At 37.4% G+C, this 14,396-nt stretch overlaps 1 protein-coding gene across 1 annotated transcript in view; it reads right to left on the bottom strand.

Moving 5' to 3' along the window:
* Positions 1–10,559, bottom strand: part of svilb (supervillin b) — a 56,995-nt gene extending 46,436 nt beyond the window's left edge. The window contains exon 1 of the mRNA XM_032565713.1: positions 10,120–10,559. The gene's annotated coding sequence lies outside the window, so the exon portion shown is untranslated. The remainder of the gene's footprint in view (positions 1–10,119) is intronic.
* Positions 10,560–14,396: the final 3,837 nt, after the last annotated feature.

Genomic DNA, 14,396 nt, shown 5'->3' with positions numbered 1-14,396 from the left:
GAGAGGGAGAGAGAGACAGCACAGCAGGGTGTTAAAGCAGCTCAGAGCCCCTAATCAGATTACAGGCAGAAATTAGCCTTGATGATAAAAACTCTGGAAGGGGATTGGAGGAGGGAGCCAGTGGAGCTGCAGGGGGTGCTGCGGGGTCCAGGGCTACTGGAAATCAGATGGTTGCTTAGTACAAATTCAGGTGGTGCGTCAGCCTGCATGCTATCAGGTTCCCAAGAAATGAGACCACATGTTGCACTGAGACTGTTCCTGTGATGCAGCGGTCAATTAGTAGAAGAGTGGAAACTCCCCTGAGACATTTACGTTTACATCCGGATCGTAATCCCACAGATCCATCAGGAATATAACTTCTCTTACGGCAGGGTTTTTATTGATTGTGCTTCTCCTCTTTTCTCACCTGTTGCAACAGCACATGTACGAGATTACATTTTTCAAAAAGTTTAAGCTTTTTTTTAAAATATTGCATTTCATATTGTCCCTGTAATTAATCAATAAAGCAGTTTATTCTCTTGATTTAACAAATCTGATCATTATTAATTCACAAACACATTGTTTTACTACAATGGAGTATTAGGGCCATGCTAAGAAAATAAAATAATAAAACGACAAGAATAAAGTGATAACATTTTGACTTTATCATGACTTAAATCTATTACTTTATTCTTGAAATATTATGATTTTTTTCCCGTAATATTATCACTTCATTCTTGAAATATTATAGCTTTATTCTCCTATTGTTACAACTTTATTCTCATATTTTTACAACGTTATTATAGTAATATTCCTTTTTTTGTCACACAAATTTATCCTCATAATATTATAACTTTATTCCCATAATTTTTTGGTTTTTTAGTATGGCCTAATATTTCCATCATGCTTTTGCAACGTAGTATACATAAGTGAAAAGGGAGCAAGAAGAAAGAAAACTCATATAAGCGTGCTTCTTTCTGAAGAATTATAAAACAAAAATGTGTGCATTAACGTAACAATTTTACTGGCAAACAATGCATCATTTGCCTCTTTACTAACTCAAACGTGTATAAGACTTAATATTTTTTTTCTTCTAAAGTGTTTTGAGTTGTGTGTCGCTGTTGTTGGTCCTATAAGTTACTCTATGAAAGGTAGAACTGCAAGACAGACAGACACTAATTTAAAATATTTTGATTGAGGAACTCTCTGCTGTTAAACAAAAACAATAATGGAAAATAAAAACACAGAGGAAAAACAGAAAAGCGCATTGATAATCATCAGATAAAGTAAACAGATGTAAGTATATTCTGATGGTACTGACAATAATAATAATTTTAAAAAATCATCAAACTACAATCAGGTTTGGGTAGGAAGAGAGAAAAACCGGGTCCGTTCTTTACCCGGCGGATGACCCGGAAAGAAGAGATGACAAGACAGTGTGGGAGGAGATTAGAGAGCAAGGCATCGAGGTCAGAGAAGATCAGACTGTTCTGAATGTACCAAGTTAACCCCTGTCAAAGTAAATTCACATTTAAAAAATACATTTGAATGATTAATTATAAGCAATTATTTTTAGATCTGCCCCAAAAAGTCCATAATCTAGCACGTCATCCATATTGTTCTCACTGGGTTCCAAGCGTTTCTGCAGCACATCTGAATTCATATATAGATTCCTAGAAATATAATTTCCTCCCTATTCTTTGTAAAACGGATGCAGAATGTGACTGGATTTATTCTGTAAATGGAGGAAAATCTGCAAAAAAAATATGAGCAAATAGGAAAAGTTGACTGTAACGTTAGTTTATGGAGTACATAGCATTAAATTAGAATGATTAACAATAAACACATGCTATGAAAATTTCATGCTACCATGGAGGTTTTCAGATTGGTTCACTGTTTCCCCCGAGACTGAAATTGTCCACAATTGTTTGGTTGTTGCCTCTGGGGTGCAGTGGCATTTTAACAAGTTTTCATAATTTAACTAGCAAATGGACCTAATTAAATAAAAACTTTCAATTTATTGTGAATATAAATTTTCTTCAGAGTAAAAAGGTTCAGGAAAATGAGTTTCAAATTTTCTTTGTAGAGCCAAATGAAATGGAAGTGAAAATTAAAGCTAAAGCAGCCCTGATTGCAAAACTAAGAACGCAAATGAAATAAATTATATCTTCAGAAGACGATATTAAACAAAAATTAATTAAAAACAAAAGGACACAACCAATTCTAATGTCCTTACACTGTCTAAGATATTTCTGTTAGTTTATAAATCACTAAACAGCTTAGCACCAAAATACATTAAAGATTTGATGTTGTTTCAACTTTCCAGACCGCTCAGGCCTTCTGGTTCTGGTCTGCTCTGCATCCTCAGAACCAAACATGGAGAAACAGCATTCAGTTTTTCTGCTCCTTTAATCTGGAACAAACTTCCAAAAACTGCAAACCTGCTGAAACACTGAGTTCCTTTAAGTCAAGGCTAAAAGCCCAACTGTTTAGAGTTGTATTTGATTCATAATAACTGGAAAATTAATCAATGTATTTGATATTGATTGAAAGAAGTCAAGTGATGCTCATTGAAAGGTTCAGAGTGAATATAATACACAGTGACAAACCAAAACTAAAAAGCACGTGGCTGTGGCGACTACTGGAAAAAGTCCAAAATCAACTGTAATTCTGAAGGGTGCTGAACTTTGTGGGTCAGACTCAATGATCTAAGGAAGTCATGCGTGTGTTTGTAAGCATGCTTCATCTTGTGATGGTTACAGGATGTCCTGGGTGTTGGCTTTCATTGACAGGAGAATGACTTGTTTGCACATCCTGTGCTCAGACACTTAAATGTTTGGGATAGTTTCGGTCTTGGAACAAAAATCTACTGGCTATAAGTACAAACTGTGGGCCGGGTTGCCAGATCTGCCATTTTTCAGCCCAAGCACAAAATGAAACACACTCAACTCCAAAAAAAAAAAACAGAAAAGAAAAAAACAGTCCAAATCTTGTTTCATCGACCACATTTATAGATTTGTGACAATTCAAGCCGTATTTGGTTTTCCGTTACTATATTATGACGTTGCCCTCAGATTTCTGTTTTCCACTTCTACTACATACTAACAATTAGGGCTGTATGATTATATCAATTCTACGATATTTATCGATTTCCCCCCCTCAGAATGTATCGATTTTTCATCTGCGAGTACGTTAAACCATAGGGGTCCATAGGTTTATTCTGTCTTTTTAACATGTCTGATTGGTGACGACGTAGCAGCAAGACTCCGCCTCCCCTAGTCTCACTTTCAACTTGTGCTTAAAGTGCACATTATAAACTACACACCAGTTTTTAAATTGTGTTAATAGGCCAAGTAAAACCGGAGTTATGCTAAAATAAGTAAACCATATTTTTCCGAATGTCAGAGAAATGTCAAAAACCGGCTTTTCCGGTTATGTGAAAGGGAATGAGCTTCCAAACGTAAAAAACGAAACGCAACATTAGATTCCTTTGTTTTTGGAAATCTCAAATTCTTCAATAAGTAACTATGGGCTGTATTTTGTTGCTAAGAAACGAAGTAACCGTGAAAGAGAAGCAGAACGGAGTAGCGGCTCGAACGGAGCGGCGGCAAAAGAAGTGAGATCGCGAAATTAATGCAAAGTTTGTATATCGGAGCGACTAGTGGCATCCACTTCGTAATTTGTTTTTAGCTTAGTGGTTTCTGTTCTGCATATAGAGGATTACCTGAAGAATGAACACCTGCATGCGGTGGCGCTCTGTTTTGAGCTGGAAAACAAAGAGGGGAAACCCGCAGCCGCAGTCTGGGCGCAGTGAGGATTTCCATGATGACGATGGCAGATCGATAATTCTTATTAGCAACTGACAAAGAGTATCAGAGACTGAGAGTATGATGAGATCCTGGCAATCTGAGAGGCAGCTACTCGGAGATCCAAGCAGGGGAATGGCGGCGCTGCGCAGCTGCAAGTCGATCACTACGGGGTAAGGCAGAGCCACTCCCCCAGCAGCTAGTAGTAAACAGCTTACAGCCGGCTAACTACTGAAGCCAAGGTAGAAAAGCCTATAGTCCAAAAGACTTTTTTTTTAACTCCAAAACGCAGCCACAGTATGTCCAAAAGAAAAACATAGGTGCAATCATTTGCATATTGAGAGTCTACAGAGGCTGATAATCTCCCCACTCAGCTCCTGGATCACTGTTGAAACTTTGAGTTTTATATGAACTCCACATGAATTAAATGACAGAAACAAAATTTTCTCACTGCATCTATGATTCATTTTGTCCAGTCTACAGTCTACAATTAAATCAAAGTCTATAGAACTCAAAATGTCTCTAAAATCACTCTGTCCTTCTAAAATCTTTCAGAAAATCGTAAAAGTGCATCGCATTGTATCGTTTGCCAAATATCGGCAAACAAAGATATATATTGTATCGTGATCAGAATATCATATATCGTATCGTGAGATTATTGTATCGCTACACCCCTACTAACAATTGGTGAACCAATGACTAATCATAGATTATATCACATTCGGAATATTCTGGATACTTCAAAATAAATTAATGAGATACGTAAGTAAAATAACACAGCATTTTGTTGAAACTTTTGTGCTTTCAATGATAACTATTATGGGAAATAAAATGTTCCTCTGAACACTTTCTAAAAACTTGCCAAATGTGGTAAAGCAGCCAAATTTTTAACACCCACCCAAAACTGACTTTTCCAACCATAGGCGTTTAAAAGCAGCCCAATTGGGCAGAAACCCACCCAATCTGGCAACACTCACCATGGATAAGGTTTGCCTCAAAACACTACAGCTTTAGCTTCAGACAGAACATACAGTACAGACCAAAAGTTTGGACACACCTTTTAATTCAATGATTTTCCTTTATTTTCATGACTATTGACATTGTAGATTTACACTGAAGGCATCAAAACTATGAATAACACATGTGGAAATATGCACTAAACAAAAAAGTGTAAAACAACTGAAAATACCCCTTATATTCTAGTTTCTTCAAAGTAGCAACCTTTTGCTGTGATTACTACTTTGCACACACTCTGCATTTTCTTGATGAGCTTCAAGAGGTAGTCACCTGAAATGGTTTTCACTTCATAGATGTGTCCTGTCAGGTTAATAAGTGGGATTTCTTGCCTTATAAATAATCATGACAATAAAGAAAACCCATTGAATTAGAAAGGTGTGTCCAAACTTATGGTCTGTACTGTATGTCGAATAATTGTGGGTAAATCATTAGTATTTCTACTCAAATCAAGGGGTAACCATTAATTTTGCACATTTGAAAAGCAAAAATTAGGGCTGGATGATATGGCTGAAAAACTGATCATGATATAAGCATTTCATATCAGTCGATATCAATAATTACTGATTAGTTTTTGTTCCAATTATCTGAAATACGGCAAGATGTTTTGCGTTGTTTTATCCACAGTTTTCTCTTCACTCTATTGTTTATTTTTAATCAGTTATTAGGCACAGTGGTGAAACCTTAAACTGCTGCTGCGCAAGTTACTCAACAGGTTGTTGCTAGGTAACCAAAGAATGAATTAAATGTTGCTAGGTAACCAATGAGTTAGTGAGCTTAGCTACATCTCCCAGAATGTTGTGTGGTTTTGGATCGCTATGTTTTGTGAATATTTTACATTATTGAATAGTGAATGTTCTATCTGATATTGATCATGTGTCTATGGCAATATATATTGTTATTAATTTATCGTCCAGCCCTAGCTAAAATCTAATACTCTGAATAAGAGTCTGCTTATCATGTTGTCCTCACAGTCCATTTTAAATTTAGTCACTTGGAAGGCCAGTGTTGTTTACATCCAAGAAGTCTTATGATGTGACACTCTGGTCTGCTTTGGACAACTAAAAAAAAAAAAAAAAAATCAAGGGAAGACAGAGAGTGTTTGGAGGAACGAGTGGGAGTTGTAAGATGGATGACGAGTTTAAAGACAGGGGGAATGCGAAGGAGAGTGGGAAAGAAAACAAGACAGAGATGAAGGCGTGGAGACGGTCCTCTGGTAAACACGGAGCGACCTCTCTCTGAGGCAGCCACTCACAACACATGTTGCCTTATTAGGGACGTCTGCAGGGAGCGCAGGCAGACGAAGGAGAGGTGGAGGGGCAGTTGGTGCAGGAGAGAGGGTGAGTAAAGGCATCACAAACAGGAGACGATGATCCGGACCAAGACGTGGCAAACTGCGCGAGTTCACTCTGTGCTGAGCCTGCATCATCTGCCAGAGTCAGTGGGTTCACCTCCACAGTATTACTCCTGTCATTTTAAATGTCATTTTAAATATTTTAAATGGCATTTAAAATATATCATTTTATATAGTAGTTATAATATATAAAAAGAATTAATAGCAATTTACATGATTAACAACCAGATGTCACCACTGACGTAAACCACGAAGAAGAAAATGACAGGAAGTAGAGGATCATGACGCAGCATGTCTTCATAATGACTTTTAAACAAACTTATTTACATTTCTTATTTAATTGAAATGCTGCAATTTTTCAAGACATTCGCGAAATATTGACAAAGTTTTGTATCTAATACTTGTTTTATGGTCTCTACTTTTACTAACAGGCTAGCAGTGAAGTAATGCTTTAAAAATTGTTGGATATTACAAGATTAGAGAAAGAAAAGCCATTTTTATTGATATTTATTTTTCTATCATTATCAGAGTGCGGTGTTTTTTACGTTTTGTGATATTTTGGGGATGTTTGCTATTAGAGTAATTTCCGCTTCTTGAACAAATCAGCTGCATATTTCTCTGCACATTCTATGAGATTAGCAAGATGATATTTGCAGAATCAGGTTTTAACACACTGGCACTGATATGCTTGCAGAAATACAAACACATATGAATGAGGAAACTTTGAGACTTTGGGGGTCAAGTGTGAGCCTGACGCTGCACAGCTGGACCTTCATCCTCACTCCTTCCTTAAATATTTACTCTGGAATTCCCTGCTTGGATCCAGATCTGCCTTCCTCTTGTCTGCCAAACATCAACACTCAGCGCAGAAATCTACATGCTCTGCTCTTATATGGACGTTGATGAACACAGAGGCTGGTGCTGAGTTGTGCACAGCAAACGCCCAGAGAAAAACAGAAAGAGAGGGAAAGTAACTTTACTTCATGCCAGGTTGTTTCAAGATTTGTCTGTTCCTTATTAAAAGAACAGATTTTATTTTAGAGTAAATTGTAAAAAATAGTTTTGTCTTTTTGATACTATTATGGCATTATTCAATGAATATATTCAGTGTTAAAAAACACATCCTTTACTATTTCAATGAACCACAAACACCATTCTATTAAAAAATAAATATATTTTGTATGTTAAAACTTTCAGTGCCTTGTTTTATACCAACATTCACATTTCAGTATATCTCATTTGTCCAAACAATGTATTTTAAGACCATGAAAATTTTCTTCGTTCGTCCTATCAAATATAATAAAGTAGTATTTGATTTTGTTTCCAATAAGTTTAACTTATGTATGAATAATTATTCACTTATGTCCTGTCTGTTTTCATTTTTTTTACATCTTGTATTTTTTCATGGCGGTTGGCAAATAACATAAATACTTTCCAGATTCATTATTCACTCCTCCCTGCTGGAGTCTCCTGATAAATGATGTATTGCTTTCCGATTATCAAAACATGACGATACAGGTCTGTATCGTGTCATATATGCCTCGTATACAAACAAAGAAATTGGGATAATGGTGTTGGACATGGAGAATAAATGGGAAATTGCGTATTTATTACATTTATAATGAAGATAGTAAAAAATTTACAGTCTAAACATGAAGAAATTACCAAATTGACCAATGATTGATGATATTAGTCTCAGCATACCTTCTGATGTAAAAGCGAACTTATTTTCCAAAAGTCAGCCACACAGAACAAAGCTTATTGTCTAGATTTCCTGTTCTACAAAGCAGATTATGAGTTTAACTAAATCTTACAAGAAAAGCTTGCATTTAATTGTAGATGCAGGGCCAGCCAAAAGTTGTACGGTACCTAAAACAGATTTTAATTTGGGGCCACTATTCCTGTTGACACCATCACCACCACTAACATCAATACAATACAGAGTTGTATTTGTAACAAGGAAGTTTAAAGTGCTTTATCCCACTATAAAGCAAGCAATAAACATTATTTTATATTTTGTATAAATACAAAATAATGTATAAAAGCAATCAGCAATTTGCTGATTGCTTTGATGAAAAAACTGAGCTCAAACACGAAAAGATTAAACTCGTAGCATCAGATTGTAAGAGGTAACAGAACAATCAATCAACGAAGTTTATTCTTTCCACTCTTACAAATTAAACTTACAAATTCCTTAAAATCTTGAATTTCAAATGGGCAGTAATGTGTTTTCCAGACACATAGTGCCATTTTATAGCACAATCAAGTGTTAACTTCAGTTGTTGTAAAAAATGCTATGTACATCAAATATGATTTAAAAGAAATTTTACTTAAGAATTTAACACCTTGAAATTGGGTCTCTGTCTCTTTAAAAACTTCTACTCTTTCTGAAACTCTGCCTTCAGGGAGTAATCACAACATCTCTCCTTTATTAGCCTTTTAACTACATTTTTACTAGTGTTGCACTGAGAAGTAGCCCGTAAAATGATTCAGCAGTTCAGCGCAGCTCCACCAGGCGTTTGCTAATTGCCACTGGCTAGTCTGAAGGAGCTGAACTGCAGCTCCAGGTAGCCGCTGTGTCTCTTACGTGGAATTAGGTCCATCTAGGTGTTTTTCAAAGCTGAATGGAGATTAAAAGGATTTTGCAAACATTCAAGAAAGAATCAAGGCAATGCTCTAATTATGGTTTTGATTAGGGAATAACATTATAACATTATGCAAAGCTAAAAAAAAAACATTTATATACTACTGTTTCTTTAAACAGCGCTGCACAGTGGCGCAGTTGGTAGCACTGTTGCCTTGCAACAAGGTCCTGGGTTCGATTCCTGGCCTGGGGTCTTTCTGTATGGAGTTTGCATGTTCTCCCTGTGCATGCATGGGTTCTCTCCGGGTTCTCTGGTTTTCTCCCACAGTCCAAAAACATGACTGTCAGGTTAATTGGTCTCTAAATTATCCCTAGGTGTGTGTGAATGGTTGTTTGTCCTGTATGTCTCTGTGTTGCCTTGTGACAGACTGGCGACCTGTCCAGGGTGTACCCCGCCTCTCACTCGGAACGTAGCTGGAGATAGACACCAGCAACCCTCCAGACCCCATTAGGGACAAGGGTGAACAGAAAATGGATGGATGTTTCTTTAAACAATTTAAAACCTTTTTAATTGATCTATGCCTAAACCACCTAGTCAAATTTAATAGTAGTTAATAGCTCATTGTCAAAAGAACTCGAGCATTTATGCGAGCTGCCTTGATGGTTTGGGGCTCATAGGTTTAAAGAGCATATGTCTGCAGCGCGTGCAGATCTCATGTAAGGGGCATTCAGTGACAGAGAGTCAAGTGTGGGGCCAGCCTGTAAACTTGTCCTCCTGTTTTTGATGGGAAACAGCAGGTGCAACTCAGCAACCAATGACCGAGCAGCGAACAGTCATACGTACACTACAAAAACAAAACTGTGGGGAAATGATGTTGGAACAACATGGAAGGCGAACACACACACACACATGCAAACACACACACCCCGTAAGATCAGCTGCACCCGCATACCGCCAATAGACTATAATCTGCAGCTTGGAATGCTAATACCTCTGTGGTCACTTGAGACACGAGGAGAGGAAAACTCGGTTGGGACACAATGTTAAACTTAACACAGCTAAAGTTTGCCAACAAGTTAGGAGGGACTATAAAATTGCCCAATTACTGATTTCAGTGTAAATTCACAGATTGTATGTTAAGATTTTTTATTCACGTTGTCAAATTCTTGTCTTGTTAAAGTGATTCAAACTTTGTTTTGTCAATTATGCCCATTAGAAAATTGTTCTTTGTGACTTGAGTATTTTTCAGATATTAAATGTCTTTTTAAATTTGTAATATTTTCTATAAACATGTGAGAGAAAGATGCAACTGATGATTTGAACTAAATGTTAGGTCACTTTGCATGTGAAAAATTTCAAACAAACAAAAGAAAATACTTACGAGTAGATATTCCTTCAATAATAAAGGGAGTTCATTTGTCCTCAAAACCGAATAGACCCTTAGTTCCTCTGTGGGATGGTGAGGAGTCAGGAGCTGCAGGTGTGAGCAGAAAACCACAAATGAAGGATCCTGGGTCATCCACCATGAAGAAGGTCCAACCACAGCAGCTGACAAATATAGCCTGGGTGCTTTCCCTCCAGTGCTCTGTGGCACCGGGAGAAATAAATCTGTCCAGGAACAGCCAAGCGGAGAAAATGAAGAAGGGAGAGGCAAATGAAACAAACAGGAGCGGGGTTAACAGGAGAGTGCTGAAGTGAACAAAAATAAAGAAAGATGCTGGAATTAAATCCTCAAACTACTCCAAAAAGTGGAAATAGTTGTCCTGATGTTGCCCCTTCCTGCAGAAGAAGTTTTGTTATCCTGCTCTGGTGGCGTTTAGATGGATGTAACACACTTCCAAGAGGTTTGGGCGCGCGTCCCAAAATTGTTGTGGTAACCTCATCCCACAGCAACCATGTATGGAGTGAAGGGAGCAGGCGCAATGGAGGAGCAGCTGCCATAAATAGCCAGGAAGCATCAGACCTCCAGCGCAGGGGGATCGAATCAGCTGCTCAAACCAACACAACTGAGCTCCTGCAGCGCAGCGGCAAAACTTTAAAGCTTTCTGCTTTGCATGGTTTTGCAAAAAAAAAAAAAAAAGTGGTACAATGAAGGTTTTTGTTTAGGAGTGGACCACGTAAAGCAGGGGTGACTAACTAATTTTTATTTTGGGTCAGATCAAGATCACAAATGTCCTCAAAGGGCCGGTTGTGGCAGAATGTATTGAAAAATTATCCTATAGGAAGATGTGATTTTTGTTTTCAAGAAGAAGCAGCGAAACAAATATTCTATTGAGAGAAGGGAACTGGTACAGAGATCACAAAACAATAAATTACAGTTGAATATGCAAGACATTTTGGACAAACTTTCCACTTCTGAATCTTGCGGTTTTCTTTTTTAAGTTTTAAAATCTGTGTAATATATGTTTACCATCCTGGTCCACATTCCATTTTAGTAGATGACAGTAATGTACATGTAAGTGTTGCTTGCTAACTGCCATAAAGAAGAAAAAGTAGAGCAAGCCTCCGACAAACCATATTCATGTCTGAGCAACAAAAAGTGGAACTCAATGTGTTACCCCAGACATTTTTTAAAGTAATTTTTGCCTTATAAGCCAACACTGAGGCAAATACAAAAGGCAATAAAATTATCCAACCAGTCGTACATCAGGTCTGTAAGGTTATTTGCAGGAAACAACAAGAAATCAATGTTAAAGCCCAAATCTTCCGTAGCCAGAGGAAGAATGAGCAGCACAGTCTCATTGGATGTGAGTCTGAATGCTGTGTTGGACGCAAAAGTTTTGCAGGTACAAAACGAGTGAGTAGTGACTTAAATAATACTGGCTTGTGAAAATCTGCCTTCAGGAAAATGCTTAAAAATAAACAGAAGCATAAAAAGGTGCTTACATGTAAAAGCCGCAGTCATTTTTTCATGCCACCATAGAACTACCATTGGAATAAAATCAAGCATAACTACCTTATTGATCTTTGATTTGACTACCAATGTCATGACAAAAAAAAAATTACCTTTGTGCAGACGAAGGTTGATTACAGTTACATTCAACTTGACATGAAAAGGCTGCTGGCTTTGATCCATTTCTTGCATTGTTGCAGACTCCTTCAGGTTTTGGAAATGTAATACATTATATTCCGCTGTTAACGATATTGTTAACGGCTGTCCAGATTGCATCCCACTGACAATGTTGGACCATGATTTCCTATTATTTGTCTCAAAATTTCTGTGACCTTAGCGCATTAGCATGTTGAACCCCGTCATGTTGAAGGGGATTCAGTTCCTCCGGCTAAGGGGCGTGTTCTTCGGTACAAATAGCTCCAACCGATTGGTCAGCTGCTGACAAACCACCTAGAATGATTGACAGGTGGCATGACGTCCATGGACCTTACCAGAGGGGCCGCTTTTCATTGGCTGATGCCCATTCTACGTGGTCACGTGCGCGGCCGTCTCACAAACACACTTAGCTTCCCGTTAGCTAAGTGCAGCATAATGGCAGAACTGATCCAACTTCTACACCTTGAAGCCTGTCTGCTACACAGTCTTACGTTAGCTAAACAGATCAATATGCAATGTGTCTGTATCTGACATACACTAAAGATTTTATTTTAGCAGAAAAGGCTTTGGACTAAACTGTTACTCGTGTTAGCCACGCTAGCACCAAGTACAGCTAGTCAATCAACCATCGCTGTGTTCAGGGAAGCGCTGATTAATAATCGAGAAATAAATATCAAGCCTGGAAACTTGATACCGTAACGGACTGAATGTTATGTTTTTAAAGTAATCTTTGCTCGTCTTGCGGGGCGCAGGCGGTTGCCACGGTAACAGGTGTGCTTAAACTACAAAGAGAGAGAGAGTAAAAAGGTAGGAGTGGTTTTGAGTTGATCACCTGTTCGGGTTATTTTACCTTTGTTTACCTTTGCTGTGGCGCATTACAGCCGCTGTAGTTTCTAAACGTTGGACTAATTACCTCGTTCGTTTGTGAGTTTACGTCATTCACAACAAACATCAAATAGAACAAATATATTTAATAACATTTTAACAAACAAATGGCTTCTTCCGTGGTAATTATGTGAAATTAAATTAATTATATCCCAACTTCAGAAGATTTGCCTTTACCTTTACAGAGCTCTTTGGTTCCTCCCATCAGCCTGTAGCTTCTCATATTGACGTCATCAAACCAAATTTCAGATCTACCATAACTGACTGACACCTGCTGGCCTCAGGTTTGCAACCAGCTTGTGACTGAGAAACCAGTAACCTCCTGCCAGATGATGATATGAACTTGTTAGTTCCTCTGTCCATTGTAGTAGCTGATATATTGTGAAAATCCGGTAGAAATGATGCACTAATCGAGTCATGTTTACATAGAAACAACGCGCCGCGAGTAATTTGTCTGTGTAATTTGACAGTACACAGATAAATCTACACAGATAAATCTACTTTGATGTGACTGATAAAATGCTATTTTAAACGTTCTACCTATGTGCACGGGTTGGGGCGGGTTGTGGCCCATTACTGTGGCTCAACAATAGTACAAATTTCCTTGTGAAATTTTGTATTTTTAATCAGTGTAAAATTATTACTGACATAATTTTCTTACAATGAAAAACTTTTCTGATGGTTACGTCCAGCAGGATAAACACCGAAAAGATCTCAAATAATCTTAATATTTTCTCACTGGTGGCCTTCACAGTTAAACCCCAAACGGACTCATTTAAAGACGCCCTTAAATGAAGCCGAGCCTTCTACAATCAAAGTGTACCTAATAAAGCAGCCAGTGAGTGTACAGTAACTATTTCTGTAAATTACAATTACATAGATCATTATTCGCGGGTGTCTTGACTTTCTTATCGCCTTCGTTGCTCAGAGGAATGATAAAAAATAAGGTTTTGACTTCTGTTTATTTGTGTTTTGTCTCCCTCTTATGGCATTACAACAGAACTGCAGTAGATTGCCTACCTTTAAAAGCCACGTACTTATTAAAACATAATCAAAGTATTTTTGACTAGCTTCTAGGGCAAATGTCTTAGTTCACTTGAAATAAGACAAAACTAACTTGCAAATAACTTTTCAGAAAGATACAGGAGTTTGTTTTAAGTGAATAATTCCTTAATATTTGTGAAAAGTGGTAGATTATCAGTGGAGTAGGTACTTTTTACATTAATATTGAAGGATTATTCACTTACAACAAATTCCTATAGCTTGCTAAAAAGTTAGTTGTGAGTTAATTTTGTCTTATTTCAGGCCTAATAAGATATTTTCTTATTAGAAAATAGACAAAAATACAGTACTTGCTAAGATTTTGTGTTTTAGCAGTGTAACCTTGTTTTTTTCAGGAGTACATTTCTAATTTCTCAGTCATGTAGTATTTGTTAAATGGTTATGTTTGTATTCAATTTGGATGATGAGGAAGTTTTCAAAAATAATAAGACAAACAGTTTTTGAGTATTTTTTTTAAAGGGGGATGAGTCTTTATTGTCTTTTATGCCAAGTTACTGACTCTCATCTGTGTTGCTAGGCAATGATTTTGCTGTGAGTTTTGGATATGAAGCAGTGGATGTTAATGAGGTCTGCAGAACAAAAGCTCATTCTTTCAGACTGAGAAGACAATTGCAAAAAAAAGAAGGAGAGAGACAAATATGGAGGCAGGAGGAATTGTGTGA

The sequence above is a fragment of the Xiphophorus hellerii genome, chromosome 6, assembly GCF_003331165.1.
Source record: "Xiphophorus hellerii strain 12219 chromosome 6, Xiphophorus_hellerii-4.1, whole genome shotgun sequence".
NCBI classification, from domain to species: Eukaryota; Metazoa; Chordata; class Actinopteri; order Cyprinodontiformes; family Poeciliidae; genus Xiphophorus; species Xiphophorus hellerii.
The sequence above is the reverse complement of the archived record's forward strand: the minus strand, read 5'-3'. Positions and strand labels throughout refer to the sequence as shown.